The following is a 16912-nucleotide window of genomic DNA, read 5'->3' as shown; positions in this document are numbered from 1 at the left end:
TTCTCCCAATTGTATGTGGTCACTCTGGCAGCATTGACCAAGTAGAAAATATTCAGCCAGAGAAAACAATAGCAGAAGTCACCCTTTAAGTGTCCTGCCTCCGACATCATGCAATTGACTCCAAGGCTCCCCACTAAGATGTCACTGTTTGACCAGTTTGCTTTAAAACAGCTTAATTAGCTGAAAGGAAAGCTATGTCTGAGCATGTTTGTGAGAAAAAAAACACACACAAAAAAGATCTCTCCTTTCAGAAAGCTCATACTCCATCTTGTCGGAAATCTTTGGTTCTGAAACAAAACAACATTCCTTTCATTCGAAATCAAGTCCCTGACAACAAATTTTCCTGGATTGGGAAATCAGTGGCCTGGAGTTGTCTCCATGTGGTCATTTGAGTTCAGGTTCTATATGCATGGGTCTGTGTGGGACCCAGGCACAGTCGCCTGAGGCAGAGCTAGAGGGATTCTTGCTGATATCATTTGTTTATTTCATTTACGAAGCAAGGTCTACAACGGGCATCACTGCATAAGACTATGTACATTTTCTGGTCAGAATCTACTGAAGTTTACTGTAATGTCAGTCATGTCAAAATAACTTAACTGGTCACATTGAAAACCACTCACAGCACTTGATTCATTTGCTTCTAGTTAAAATTTAAAAATTTCATTCATAAGAAACAACTCAGATTTCATTGCTGGGAGGATATGGATATCAACTTTGTGATAAAAGTTAAAAATACTCTCGATTCAACATGGACCTCCTACGAATGCATGCATACCATCTACTGTCTCGGGACTTCTAGCCGTGCAGTGAATTTGGGACCCATTCTAAATTCCTTAATGCAAGAGGAAATTCAATGGCTAACAGTGGATTATAGTGGGCCTTTCTTGGGATGTATTTCTGTTGCTACACCCATTTGAGCAACACAGGAAATCCATGTTTTTATTTTTCAAGGCAAATTGACAGGGAATTGTTTTCATTTTGATGGGACAAGTGGAAACAGCTATAGAAAAGTTGAATCCATGTAAAAACAGTTCACAGGAAAGCCAATGAGTCCCTAAAAGGGAGAACCACTGCCCCCCTTTATCACCCCACTCCAGAAAGCTTTGTGGATTTTGTTTTTTTCAAAGTCGCAGAAGAAAATCCCCGTGGTCGAAACAATATCCAACTGTAAAAATCAAATTCTTTCAAAAATTAACCACAGCAGTGTGGCCTGGCTACTCATCCAATTTCTTCCATCGTTTCCTGTCTCAGTAGTAATTACCTGATGAACACACACATTCCCAGGCAACTCCAGTTTAACTTTTAAGTCATAATGAACACCCAATTCCAACCAAAGTACATTTGGTGTGTTTTTTTATTGTGCTGAACTCTGGAATTTGGTATAACTGTAAATAGTGCTCTCTCTCTCTCTCTCTCTCTCTCTCTCTCTCTCTGTGTGTGTGTGCTGTGTGTTTTGCCTATATAACTCGAGAAAGTCAAAATTGTGGTTTGCAAAATCCCCTAAAGATGATGCCATCCTTCCTAAAGTTACAGTGGATTTTAATCTGGAACTGTATCTCCACATTTTTTCTAATGAAGAGAAGAATGAATAAATTAGAAAATAGTCTATCATAGCAATATAAATCTTTCACCGACTTCAGGAGGTCACCGATGAACTGATGCAGACTTCAGACACATCTGCTCTTTTGGCAACTGCTGCCTCTTCCAAGCCTGCTCATTGGCTCTCGCTAATCATATGCGAGGCCTCCTGGAAGCGTTTTGTGCCTCAGGCTGAAGCCCGAAGCCGGGCAAGGCCAGGGACCAAGCTGCATTGCTCAGCTCCAAGTACCAACGCCATGCCACCTCCCACCTTCAAGAGGCCAGCAGTTGGGGCGGTGCAGCGGGAGCTGGGTGTGGCTGGGGGTGGGCAGTGGGAATCACCTTGTGAGGCGGGGGAGCATGGTTTTCAGCCCCAGAGGCTGGCAGGCAGCTGTCAGGACCTGGTATTTTCAGAAAAGGTTTAGTGCCCACAAGGTGGCATCATTGGTGTCAACCTCAGAAGGTGGCCCTTAGCTAATCTCTGGAGTGGAGGTACTGTGCCGTTAGAGCCGTGGGTGAAGACAGAAAGGCCATTCTCATGAAAGAATTCAGATCTTTAATAAAGTTGTTTCTTTTAACACAGCGTAAACAACAGTGGGGAGAAGGGGCTAAGAGTGTTGCTTTAGCTCACTGGCTATTGTGTTGTGAGGCTAGAGGCCAAAGGCCTAGGTCAGTGGTCGGCAAACTGCGGCTCGCAAGCCACGTGCGGCTCTTTGTCCCCTTGAGTATGGCTCTTCCACAAAATACCAACTTCTGTGCATGGGCCACAAAGTTTCAATCGCACTGTGTGTGTGCGCCCCCACGTGGTATTTTGTGGAAGAGCCACACTCAAGGGGCCAAAGAGCCGCATGTGGCTCTCGAGCCGCAGTTTGCCGACCACGGGCCTAGTGCATTGGACAGCACTGGCCATCCTATATAATAAAAGGGTACTATGCAAATAGACAGAAGGGCAGAATGACCAGAAGCCTGTGGCCCCTTGCCTTGCCTGCCCCCCCACCCCCACCCCAATCCGGGCGTGCCCTGGCCAGCCCCACCCCAGATCAACCCCCCACACCCAATCAGCCCCCCGCCCCAGCAGGCTTGCTCCAAATGGCCCCATCGGGGCTGGCTGGCTGGACCCTACCAGTGCACAAATTCATGCACCGCACCTCTAGTGAATTAATAATAGAAACGAGACACTGTACAGCTCAGTGCACTTTCATATAAATAATTGTGATTGTAAAGTATTGGTTTTCTCAGTGGCTAATGATGTGATGTAAATCCTAGGTTCCAGGCTGTGCATCTGAACTGGGAATGCAAATTCTGAACTGGGAATGGAATCATAAAGTTCCTTTTCTTGAAAAAGCTGCAAAATATTGTCAGTATGTGTAGTAACCTGCCGGGAGCCGGTCCATCCTTGCTGTTTCAAAGGACCTGGCATATATGGCATACTGTTCTTAATATGTTTGCTCCCCTTAGCGCTGTGTGTTTTAACCAAGGTCACCTCTCCAAGAAAGGTTGTTTCCCCAGGTAGGAATTTTTCCCTGAAGTCAGGGAGGGGATGCCTCTCCTAGAAAGGTTGTTTCCCCAGGTAGGAATTTTTCCCTGAAGTCAGGGAGGGGATGAAACTCCTTAACTAAGTGCCAGGCGGGTAGTTAATCACTTCAACTACAAACAATCATGCTTAAGCTACATAATCTTTACTCCCTGGAATGGAGATAAGAAACGCCCTAACCTTTGGAATAGAGATTGATAGGATTGGAATCAACTGGTATAAATACAGTTGAAACAAGACAACAGCAGACAGAACTTAGGAGACAGAGAAAGAGAGAGAGAGAGAGAGAGAGAGAGAGAGAGAGAGAGAGAGAGACAGAGAGAGACAGAGAGAGACAGAGAGAGAGACAGAACCTAGGCACTGAACCTACACAGAACGTTCTCTAGAGACAGAAGAACTTCGCTGGAGAGAACATGGCAAAAGATCCTGGACAGAAACTGGCCTCAGAACCTAGAGACAGAACCTAGCGAGAGAACATAGCAAAAGATTCTGGACTGAACCTGACTACAGAAATTGGCAAGAGAACCTGACTAGAACCTGGTGACTGAACCTGGCTGGAGAACCTGGAGAACCTGGCTGGAGAACCTAGCAAGAGACCATGGACACAGAACCTGGCTGGAGATCCTAAGCAGAACCTCTCTGGAGATCCAGACCAGAACTTGGCTGGAGATCTTGGCTAGGCTGCTGATCAACTGAACACTGTCTCCGTGTCCTTCCTTCTTCGCCGACTCCGTCTACACCTTTGGGGAACCCCTGGACCTGCTGGGGTCGGACCCCGGCAGTAACCCAGAGGAATAAGGCACTTGAGTCTTTTTTTGTATCAATGCAGAGCTAAGAGGCAGAATGTAATCCAAGTACAATATTATTCTCCACATTCACAGGCAGTTTCTTGCTTTGTATGTTATGGTAAATTCCCTTTTCATTAAATAGTGAATTTCACCTTATCTGTGACACTTTCTTATGATTAGGTAAGATCGACAGCCTCCCTCGTGATGCAGATACAGGATGTGGGTATATTCGTCTAGTAAACAATTCCTCCTATTTAACAAAGCCCTTTATTCCATGTTATTTTCGTTTTGATAACTGATAGTTGTGCATTTTATGCCATCTTGCATTTAAAGATGTATGCATCTATTTTATGGAGCCACTGAAGCTGGTCACTAAATATACTGGTCCAGCTCTGAAGGCGGAACAGGCAGGGGTTACACTTGATCGCACACTGCATTTGGGAATGAGTCTGGGGAGGGGTGCTGGGCGGGGGGTCAGAGTGGAGTGGGGAAAGTCCGGAGCCCTCTCAGCAGTGAAAGGGCCCAGAGCAGAGGTGATCCCTGGCTGAGCATCTACTGAGTGAAGCCTGCAGAGCCTTTGTGCCTTGACACCATTCAAGGGAAAAACAAAGAGAATAAAAAAGACCTACTATTTTGAAAGCTCTCCTCATATTTTACTATTTTATTTAAGCCCTCTCCCACCTACTGGTATTTTCATCTCTCCCAAAACTGTTTGAGAAGATAATACAGCTACATGCTTCTAGTGTCCATATATTCTAGCATCTCTTAAAGTCAAGAATATGACTAAGACACCTGAGTTAACTAAAAAGTGTATTTATGCAATAACATATGCTGTCTCAGAGTCTTTCCGACACCAGTAAAATGTTCTTTATGCCACTTAATGCTACTTTCTGGTAGGCTATTTTTTCAGATCCAAAGCTAAACATTTCTAAAATTAATGTTACTCTTTATGTTAAAGGTGCCTGATCATATAGCTTAATCTCTGATTTATGCTAAAAAATGATCTTTAAATATTTACTTTAGTAAGTTATAACATATATCCTCATTGAGAATAGGTCCTCTATCACCTTTACCTGAATTTCTTATAGATAATTACAGAGAAAAAATTAAACAAACTATGAAGAAAAGTGTGGTGGTAGGGGGGCGGGGGGAGGAGAAATATGTACAGAATTTTTAAATTGGTATTATTTAGGTGTTATTTTTACTAAGATTTCACTAATATGATTTTGTATGCAGAGAGCTGTTAATGATCTTAGGCTGTCTACTCTAAAAGAAACTTAGAAAACTTTTTTTTTCTGTTTTATTGAGATATAATTGACATACAGCACTACAGAAGTTTAAGCCTAATGACTTGACATACATATATTGTGAAATGATTGAGAAACTCAATCTTAACCCAAGAACACAACTGTGTGAAGGTTTAAAATTAAGCAACTGTGGTGATGGTTGTATTTTAATGGCTATTTTGAGATAGTTTTAACCAGTTGTTAATTTTGTTAAATTGAGGTGATAGTGAAGTACATTCATAGCCACCTTTTCACTGGTAAAGACTTAGCTATCTATCTATATATATATAAAGCCAGTGACTGTAACACTATGACTGGAATGACCGGTCGCTATGACGCCCACTGCGGCCAGCTAATGGCCTGGTAGGAGGGGTGGGGCCAGCCAGCCAAACTCTCGCGGCCCCTCCCCCCAGCTAGCCCCACCCCTGATCGGCCTCTCCCACCTCGATTGGAGGGGCGAAGCCAGTGGCCAACCTCCTGCAGACCCTGCCCCCGCTCGGCCCAATGCCCATGGCCCCTCCCCCCAGCTGGCCCGGCCCTGATTGGGCTCGATTGGGGCAAGCCAGTCGGCCAACCTCCCCCTGTCTCCTCCTGATCCACCCCAATTGGGGCTGGGCCAGCCAGATCCCACCTGTGCATGAATTCGTGCACTGGGCCTCTAGTCTATAATAATAAAAGTGTAATATGCAAATTGACTGAATGGCCAAACAGCAGAATGACCATCTGGATGACCATGCTATGACATGCACTGGCACCAGGCCAGCCAAGGTGGGTACGATGCTATTGGTTGGGGGGGCCCCACCATCACCCCATGATTGTCCTGTAGAGGGAGGCCCAAGCCACCGGCCGGCGGGGAGATCAATCGAGGGGGAAGGAGGGGTTGGTGGCAGATGAGGGCAGCGTCAGGCCAAGTCGGGTGTGGGTGGGGGGCGGGGCTGGCTGCCAGCAGCCGGGGGAAACCCAGGTACCAGCAGCTGGAGGGAAACCCGGGTGCTAGCAGCCAGAAGGAAGCCTGGGTTCCAGGTGCCAACAGGCAAAGGGAAGCCTGGGTGCCAGTAGCCGGAGGGAAGCCGGTACCGACAGCTGGGGGAAGGAAGGCTACCCTTGCACAAATTTTGTGCATTGGGCCTCTAGTAAGAAATATATAGTAATGTGCAGTAGTGGATACACTAGATATTTTTGAAACATCTCTATGCAAATTAATACAATATGACCTCAAATATTAACTTGCCAAAGACCAATAATAAAATGTTTTACACTTTTTGGTGTGTCTGAGCTGGTAATAATTTGTACAAAATGTGTGATGGGGTGAACTGAAAAAATTAAAAGGCTAAATGCAAAGCTATAAGAATCATGAAATGGCAACCAATGTGTGTTTAAGTATATACTTGTATTCCTTCCTCATTACCAATAATGACACTTATTTTATTACATATTTATTTAATCTTATTAAAGGGGATCAGATTCTTATTGTATTGCCTTTGTTGCTTATTTTGACACCAAGTTGAATTCTCCAGATTTTTAGAGATTTCTCAATTTATGATGGAGCCCAATCATTTACAGTAAGCAAAGAAATGTCTTTCCTTTGAACAAACTAAGCATGGAATAGACACCAAAACCACGGTTGGGGCTAGCTAAGTGAGTAGATCAAGGTTTGGGTAGCAGGACTCGGTGTTGTGTGGGGTACCATATACGCAGTAGCCAGGCCATCTCTGTGGAGTCCTCAGAAATGAGGAGACTGGTCTTTCTTCTTCCTGGGGGCAATGAAGGCAGCTCAGGGTCTAGGCCTAGGGTGAGAGCCTTTGCTTCTCATAATTAGTCCTTTCTGAGCATCTCATCCCCTGCCAATGCCCCAGAGAGCAGGTTGGATCTCCCTGCAACTTACACAAGGAAATCCCACCTTTTCAAGATCCTTCTTGCAGTTTAAACAGAGGAGGAGACCCATAACTAAACTGTGGGATGGGACTGCACACAATGAGGAATTAAGCAGGTGTAAAGGACTCCTCCTCATTCTTTTGGGCACATTCCCTTTCTCTTTTGAATTGCCAGGGAAGGATGGAAATACGAACTTTCATGATGCCTATACAACACATCATAAGCCAAAAGCGAAAAGAAAACAGATAAAGGAGATTGGTGGGGAGAAAAGAGAGCTACCAAAAGAATGTCCAAGGTATCAATCAATTTGGTTCCCCCTATGATATGTCACTCTTCAGTGTACATGAGGCTAAAGGCATAGTTCCTGGCACAAATCAAAAGAGGAAGTGATTCTTCTTGTGTAGAGAGAAGGTGACATTAACTTTGCTGAAATGACTTCGACAATACCTTCCGTATTTTATATAGGGGGAGAGGGAGTGGAAGATGAACCATCAGTGGTGTCCCTCTGTGGCAGACAGGGAAGGTAATTTATTATCTTTCGGCTCAGCCTATAGAAAGGTAAGAAAATAAACTTGAGGAAGAATAGCCTGGAGCATACACATTCAGCAGGTCCATCTTTTCCCAAGCAGATTTCCAATGGAACTTTTTATGAAATGCTCCTTTCAAACCAGTGTGACATCTCACAATAAGGCACGATTTCTAGTCAAAACGAATGTCCGCTGTGATGCTGACAGCCGCCCAGTGGGATGGGGTCATATAACAGCACTGCAGGAATCCAAGGGACATCGGTTCTTGACCCCTGAGTCAACCTCCAGAGTTCCCAGGGTCAGGCCAGCATCCTCAGGATGCCCGTGGCCTCATTGGGGGACACCTCTGGGCTGTCCCACAGAACAGGGCCATTCTTTGCCAAAAGCGTTCCCAGCCCCATTTTGTGGCTTGCTTTGTAGCGTGAGACCGTGGAGCCTGAAAACAAAAATGCCTGGGGAGTGGAGGCTGGGACAGAGATGGTCAAATCCTCGAGAAGCCTGGAAAAGACAGCCTCCTCTCTGGGATGGTTTTGATGGGAATTATGGATTCGGACTGGAGGAGTTGGAGGTAAAGGAAGGATGCTTTCTTTAAGCAGTTCATAAAATACGTGATCACACAGAGTGCACATTCATAGTGCGGATTTTCATTTTTCAACTACTTGGCAAATGCTGGATTATAATCTTTAAGGAACATGCAAACTATAGCATTAACATTCCACTCCTCTAGGCTCAGATTTAAGAAAACCCTGTGCCCCAGGACAGCACCAAAGTGAGTAAAAGATGCCACTGTCCCCAAAGTCTCTGTCACAATCCTTTACCCTAGGGCTCCATTAGGAACTCACTCCAAGCCTTAGTGTCTCTTAGTTTGGGTGCATTTTAACCCAAATAATAAGTAGCACAGAAGAAGAAGGGAACCCGCAGGGTGAAAACTGTTAAGGGGCAGGCAATGAGACAGCTGACACTCTGCTCAGAAGAAGAGAAAACTCAGGATAGAATTATGATCCTGCATTGAAAAAATAAACATCTCTAGAGGAAACTCCAAGTCACCAAGACAAGTTTAAATGATATTACTATGTTCAATATATTCAGTTTTATACGGTAAAAACATAAAAAAGTGTACCCAAAGCAAATTTCCATGAAAAATATGGGAGAAAAGAGCTTTTTGTGTAAGTGATGAAGTTTACATTATTGTATAATTTGCTTGTATGGACTATGCTAATCTTTAAAGATGGATAATAAAACACTGCACTTGGGTACATATCGTTGGAAATTTTTAATAGCTTATTATGTGTAGAAATTTCTTTTCAGAATAAGTTATTTTTAGTTATTGCTAAAAATGATAGTAATCAGCCCAATAAGTGGTGTCCAGAGAACTCTGCCCTTATGAAGCTTATTTGTACAAGGCGGGAAACGAGTGTGTCTTTTTCTATGAGAGCAAATGCTTTTCCTCTGAAGGTGGCAGAAGGTTCTGCTTTCTTACTCATTGGGAGGCCTGTGAGAGCCCATGTACGCATTCTACCTCTAAAAGGAATGCTCCCAGGATGAAAAGCACCGCCCCCCACTAAGCCAATTTCAATGTCTAGTTCTGAAATATTCAAAGTGCACTACTTTAAAAATCAAATAGAAACAAAATTACTATTTTAAAAAGATATCTGCACCCCATGTTCATTGCGGCATTATTTACAATAGCCAAGACATAAAAACAACCTAAGTGTTCACCGATGGATTAATGGCTAAAGAAGTTGTGGTATATATACACACACACACATACACACACACACAGTGGAATGTTATCATCCATGAAGAAGGAAATCTTGCCATTTGTGACAAGAATATGGATGAACTGTGAGGTCATTATGCTAAGTGAAATAAGTCAGACAGAGAAACACAAATACTGAATGATCTCACTTATATGTGGAATCTAAAATAAAAACTAAAAACACTGCATTCATAGATACAGAGAATAGATTGGTGGTTGCCTGAGATGGGGGTGGGCAAAATAAATGAAGGTGGTCAAAATGTACAAACTTCCAGTTATAAGATAAATAAGAACTAGTAATGTAATGTACAGCATGGTAAGTATAGTTAATAATACTGTATTGTATTTTTGAAGGTTGCTAGCAGAGTAAATTACAAAAGTTATCATCACAAGAAAATAAATTGTAATATGTGAGATATCAATGTTAACTTATCATAGTAATCATTTTACAGTAAATATGTATATAAAATCATGTTGTACACTTAAAGCTAAAGTTATACAGCTATTACATTTAAATTAAAAATAAGATTAAAAGTTTGCAAAGTCTCCAAATAAATAAAATGTTAGAAAAATAATGTTGATATAAATACTTTTTTATTACTCCATCCTGTCATTAACAATGGCTAATGTTCATGAAAGGAAGATGAAATTTATTCATAAATCTCTTAACCAACTATTTTTTGCATACACTAGTATATAGCAGGGATTCAGGGTTGCAGGGTTATTTTTGTCAAACAAACCACACTGTTTATACCATGAAGCATGACATGAGTTTCCAATATAGATTTCTTGAATTGCATCACTACTATTGAACTGACAGTGCTCACCTACTTCTGTTGGTTAGTCTAACATACTTTTATGCTTTGAACTAGGGGCCCAGTGCACGAATTCGTGCTGCAGCCCCTGGTCCCCTCTCTACCGGCAGCCCCACTCCCGCCACCGCTGTTCGCACTCACTGATGACTCTGGCCCCGCTCGCACCTGCTGCCCCAATTGCCCTTCAGAAGCAGGGGAAGGTGGATCAGCCCTCAGAGGCAATTGGGGCCAGCAGCTGCTGCTCGCACTGAGTGTTCGGGACCGGTGCCGGGCACTGGCAGCGGGTGCGAGCAGTGGCTCTGGCACCAGCTGTGGGTGCAAGTGGGGCTGGCGCCAGCAGTGGGTGCAAGAGGTAGCTGCCAGCCCCAATAGCCCCTCAGGAGCAAAGGCAGGTGGAGAAGCCCTGAGGGGCGATTGGGGCAGGTATCTGCCCCTTGCACCCGCTGACAGTGCCGAGCGATTGGGGCTGGCACTGGGCGGCAGCAGCGGGTGTGAGCGGGGCCAGTGCCAGCAGGAGGTGTGAGTGCCAGGTGGGATGGCGGCACATGGGAGCAAAGAATTTTCAGTAACCACCAGAGGCTCGCCCCAATGACACTGACTGGTGCCCTGCACCTTGGTCTGTGCCCCTGCTCACCTGCTCCACTGTCCCGCTGCAACCAATGCCCACCATGTTCTGTGTGCGCCCCCTGGTGGTCAGCACACATCATAGCAACTGGTTGTTCAGTTGTTCCGCTATTTGGTCTATTTGCATATTAGGGTTTTATATATATACTAGAGGCCTGGTGCACAAAAATTTGTGCACTCGGGGGGGGAGGGGGGTCCCTCAGCCCAGCCTGTGCCTTCTCTCAGTCAGGGACCCCTCGGGAGATAATGCCCTGCTGGCTTAGGCCTGCTCCCGGGTGGCAGAGGGCAGGCCCAATCCCTAGGTGCAGCCCCTGGTCGGGCTCAGAGCAGGGCCGATTGGGGAGTTGGGGCACCGCACCCTGTCATCCACAGAGCAGGGCGATCGGGAGGTTGTGATGCCACCCTCAGTCACGCTCAGGGTAGGGCCAATTGGGGGGTTGGGGCACCGTCCCCTGTCACACTCAAGGCAGGGTCGATGGGGAGGTTGTGGCGCCACCCCCTGTCATGCACAGAGCAGGGCCAATCAGGGGGTTGGGGCACTGCCCCCTGTCACTCACAGAGCAGGGCCCATCAGGGGGGTTGGGGCTCTGTACCCTGTCATGCACAGAGCAGGGCCAATCAGGGGGTTGGGGCACTGCCCCCTGTCACTCACAGAGCAGGGCCGATCAGGGGGTTGGGGAGCTCCCCCCTATCAGGCACAGAGCAGGGCTGATCAGGGGGTTGGGGCACCTTCCTCTGTCACAAACAGAGCAGGGTGGATAGGGAGGTTGTGGCCCCACCCCCTGTCACACACAGAGCCACAGGGCGATCAGGGGGTTTGGGCGCTGCCCCCTGTCACGCTGATCCCGGTGCCAGGAGGCCTCATGGCTCCGCTGATCCCGGTGCTGGGAGGCATGTTACCCTTTTACTATATAGGGTAGAGGCCTGGTGCACGGGTGGGGGCCGGCTGGTTTGCCCTGAAGGGTGTCCTGGATCAGGGTGGGGGTCCCCACTGGGGTGCCTGGCCAGCCTGGGCGAGGGGATGATAGCTGTTTGCAGCTGGTCACACATCCTTCAGGGTGGGGGTCCCCACTGGGGTGCCTGGCCAGCCTGGGTGAGGGGATGATGGCTGTTTGCAGTTGGTCACACACCCTTCAGGGTAGGGGTCCCCACTGGGGTGCCTGGCCAGTCTGGGTGAGGGGCTGAGGGCTGTTTTCAGGCTGGGGGTGACTGAAGCTCCCAACCGCTCCTTTTTTTCTTTTTTTCTTTTTTTCATTCTGGGCCAGCTTTAGCTTTGAGGCTTGGCTCCAGCTCTTAGGCCTCCACTGCTGAAAGTAGGTTTCTGGCCTTTACTTACAATGTTGCGATCCTGCTGGCTGAAGCCCGGCGGACTAAAGCAGGTTTCTGGGGTTTTGTTTAGCTTCTATATTTGTTACATAGTTGCTTAGAGTTGGAGCTCAGAGGCCTGCAGCGGCAGGCGGGGAACGTTGGAGTCCTCCGTCACTGAAGCAAGCAAGCCTCATGTTAATTTCAAGCTGCCTGGCTGCCGGCCGCCATCTTGGCTGGCAGTTAATTTGCATATTGCCCTGATTAGCCAATGGGAAGGGTAGCAGTCGTACGCCAATTACCATGTTTCTCTTTTATTAGATAGGATATATATAGATTCTGGTGATTTGCATGGAACTTTGGGAATCCATTTACTAGACTCAGTGCAATGTAGATATTTACTCATGCAAAATAAAAACACATTTATCCTGTTAATGTATTATGCTACATCTGTCAACACCATCACTGGTTTCAGGTCTGGGCTTGAAATGTGAATTCTGGTTCTCATGCATGCACCTCGGTAATTTATGGGAAATTAGGTGTATCAGGTGGATCTAGGAGTGACCTTTTATTTGAGACATAAAAAAACTGACCCACAAACTCAAAAGTAATTAGAAAATGTTGTATCATCTTGAAAATAGGAATATGGAAGTGAGAAGCTAGCACATAAACAAACAGGCAAAAGGAAGGAATGAACTAAAATATATATCTACATGATATTTAACATGGAGGCTATTCATGGCAGAGTCTTAGGTTAGCTTCAAATCTATATAAGTTACCTTATTGGTAACTTATCAGGTATCCCCTCTTTCTCCCTAGCATAAATCAAGTCTAAAACTTCCCAAAATGCCTGTGTCATATATTTTTAATATATCTATAGTCTTATTTCTAGATGGTCAATGAATGTTCCTTCTTAACAGAAGCTTTCTTTGACTTTCTAATAATCAACTTCTGATTAGCGGAAACTAGGAGGGCATGGGCATGCATTTTAGATCTAAAAATAATCTGAGGAGCTCATTTGCTCTGGGTATCTGCTTTGGAGAGGTAAGATACACCCATTTCACAGAGGTAGTTGAGGCTCAGGGCGATAGAAAGAAAAGGAAAGCAGAGTAGGCACATACTGTATTTTAGACATTTTCTCTCTGCTTGTGCCAATATTGATAGATCTCTTTATTATCTTAGAGGCATTTTAAAATCTGCTTATGGGGGTAATTTTTGTAAAATGAAAATAATATCTACAACTGCCTGCCAGTGCTGTTGTGAGCCTTGAAATGAAAGGATCTGTGTAAAGTTCAATACCAATCTGTTATTGTAATTATGTGTTCATGAGCCATGCCTGTAGGGCAGAGAGAAACAATGTCATTTAGTTATTTTTTAAAATAAAGAACTTTTGAATTCTAAAGAACCTTAAAGATAATACCTTCTAACTCATTGTTTTATAAATGAATAACCTAAACTTGAAAGGGGTGAAGTGAGGTCAAGGTTACCCAGCTAGTTAGGGATGAAAATGAGACCAGCACTCAAATCTCCTCATTCCTGGTTCAAGCTTTCCATGGTGTTATGATGTGCTTGGTTTTTAATCCAGCATATTTAGCTATGTAGACACACTCTAGGACAACCTTAGAGAGCAAGGTGCATTTTTTAGAAAAAAAGCACTAGTTTCTGGGGCCACAAGCACTTGCATTCACAAAATGCTTCTGCAGGACAGTTAAAGGCAGCCATTGTTCCTACAATTATTTGACTGAGTTGCCCAATGTGTCTTGGAGAAACCAGTGTGCACATTCTCCGTGTCAGAGACTCCCACTCCTAGGCAGACACAGCCACTGTTTCCCCACTGGAAAAGGCCCTTAACCACAAATAATATGTACTTCATAGTAAATGCTAGACATCAACTAAATAGCAAGCATAACTCTTCAACATCACACAGTGAATCAAGTATTCTGCATTCTAGGAGCAGAAGGAAGACTGCTTGCACACAGGCATCATAAGATTAAGGTGAGAGTAGATACCCTTGGGACAGAGAAAAATAGGCCAAACAGAAGAGTGTGAGAAAATTAGCTCAGCTGATTTGATGTGAACATCTGCATAAATTGTTAATGGGCACTATGTCTAATTAAATCCACCAGACAGATGCATGCCAGTTATCTGTGAAAGGTACTCTTCCCCACGCTGCACCTGTTGCTGGCTGGGGTAGGCTTGAATTCTACCACGTGAAATGTCAAAAGGATTTGAGGGAGACGAATGCGAAGCTCCAGTCTGATTCACTTAGAGACAAGCACTTCAGCAGTGGGAGATAATCACATTCAGGACTCAAATACAGACTGTAAAATGGAGATACGCTGAAACCTCACTGCTCTCCAAACCACGCATCTGGAGCTCCTCACAATTCTCACCTAGAGAGTAGACCTCTGAAAGGTGTAGATTTGAAAGACAAATTCTTACTGCGAACCAAATTTCAAAGAGTTTATTCAACCTGTTCCATTGGAGGGCAACATATTTATGCTTATATCAACCTCCATTTGTACACAAATGATTATTGTGCAAATAACAAATGATCTTTGCACATCTGAACAGGCTTGTTTGGGGCAGATGTTTCCTTGGTTATTCCACATTTGGTCAGGCATTACTTTGTGTCTAGCTATGTCCCAAGTCGTTCCTTTGATGAATGGTCTCCACTAATTCAGACAGAGCATCTCGCCAGTGAAGTGGGTGCAAGTTGCACTGATAAAGCATCAGGCACAGTGATGAACAGATAGGCTCTGGAGTCAGTTCCAGATCCCCACTTGCTGTTTAGATGACCCCCAAACAAGCCACGTCAGCTCGTAGGCTAAGTTTCCTTATCTGTAAGGTGAAGATAACAATAGCACCCACCCCGTATAGTACTAGTGAAGTTTAAATGGAGCATGTCAAGTGCTTAAGGTTACATTGACACAGTGGGAATACCCTAGAATGTCAAATACAGGTTGGGGCAAATTAGGTTTACAGTTGTGAGTACACAGTTTATTCTTGTATTATTATTTATTAGTTATTGTATTATTTTCCATACAGACAACTGTAAACCTATATTTGCCCCATCCTATATTTTTTGTCAATTATTACTGAACAAACTAATTCTAGCAGATATCAATTGCAGCTGAGGGCTCAGTTTTGTTGTACTGAGGAGAGAAATGCAAATTAAAAACTAAGCTTGAGGTTGGATAGAGCTATTTTAAGACCTATAATACCAATAGTCACTTTATCACAACCACACCCTTCCCCCCTCTCCCATACACAGACACACATAGATACATGTTCATGTGCTGATGTAATTTGGTGAATTAAAAATTAGACTGATAGACAGGAAAGTTATCAGGGAAATCTTGGCTAGATTTTACACTAATTCTGTGAAAATGTATATAGTCACTATGCTTACTTAAGTTTTAAGCTAATGATATAACAAGGGACTATGCTAAAGCTAATATTTCCTCATGGGCTAATGAAGAAATTCTAGCAACTAGATCCTAATGTGAATGAGATCATCATGTGAAGCATTTTGTGGTCTTAGCAGGAGGTTTGGAATCTAAGTCGAATGGAGATGACCTTGCAGAGGACTTGTGCAATAACACTACTCTGAGGGCAGGGAGATGTTCTGCAGCAGAAGACACCTGAGATCACTGTAATTGACCCTGGACGCTCCACAGAAGTTCTGCATGGATACTCCCTATTTTTAGCTCTTTACTTGCTTTTATTTCAACTTTATTGAGATCTGAATGGTGATTAGAACAATTAATTAAAAATACAATGCACTAGTCCTGTAACAATGTATTTGAATTTTTATTTGCTATATGTATCTAAAATTTTTTACCCTTTCATTTAACATAATTTATTCATTTAGACTTGTAAATAACATTCTGTAATTTTTCAATGAATATGTCCTTTTTTTGTGAGCCATTTAAACATTTATAAAGTATAATGTGAGACAGAAAAGAAACACTAGATAGACATTAACATTCACACATCTCTTCCATATCGCGTCTGAGAAATTCTTCTCAAATTAACCCCCACGGAGGAAAAGTCTGTGTAAACAGATGGACTTTGCACCTTGCCCTTAAGGTCAGCTGGCTGGAGTGTTGTGAGTCTGACAGAAAATCCTTTCGTCAAGGACCTTCCCATAAGAAAAGCTTCGTCTTTATTTCAATCCAAGTGACAACAAGGGGACCCGGCTTCCACCATGGACACAGCATTCAGCTAGGCTTTCAAAGAATTCTGTGATGATGATGATGGTTGTGGAGGTGAAAAGCACGTTATATTTTCCAAGGCACTTCCACATCATTCTCACAATTGAACCTTAACACATAGAGAGAGAAATACATATGCAAAGTATTTTTTTTCCGGGTTAAAAAAAACAACACAGAGACATATAAATCAATTTGAGTTCTTGAATGCCTCACATCAAAAGAACTTTACAATGTTTGAATATATCTTGACAGAATCCAATTTTAGCATTTTTAGAAGTACAATCTAGACTAGTAATTTCACCAGCAACTCTGGTTTGGGAACTACAGAACTCACAAATCATTCAAATATGACACACTGTGCATCCCTTTCCTGACTCTGCCAAAAGAATAGCCAGCAAGAAATATGGTGCTCATAGAGGACTGCTGGGCCGTGATGCATGCTGCAGCTGCATTGTTCTGGGGGGATCTGAGTTTACCCCATAGGAAAACTCAAGAATCTGGTTCTTGCCTGTCCCCCTTTTCAGAGTCCTTGGACAACACCCATTTTATGTCTCTGGAGTGAAAATCCTTGCTTAACTGTGTGTTTGACAGAAGTATGTTTTGA

The sequence above is a fragment of the Myotis nattereri genome (genome assembly GCF_964212035.1).
Source record: "Myotis nattereri genome assembly, chromosome: 6".
Lineage (NCBI taxonomy): Eukaryota > Metazoa > Chordata > Mammalia > Chiroptera > Vespertilionidae > Myotis > Myotis nattereri.
Note: the sequence above shows the minus strand (reverse complement) of the source record.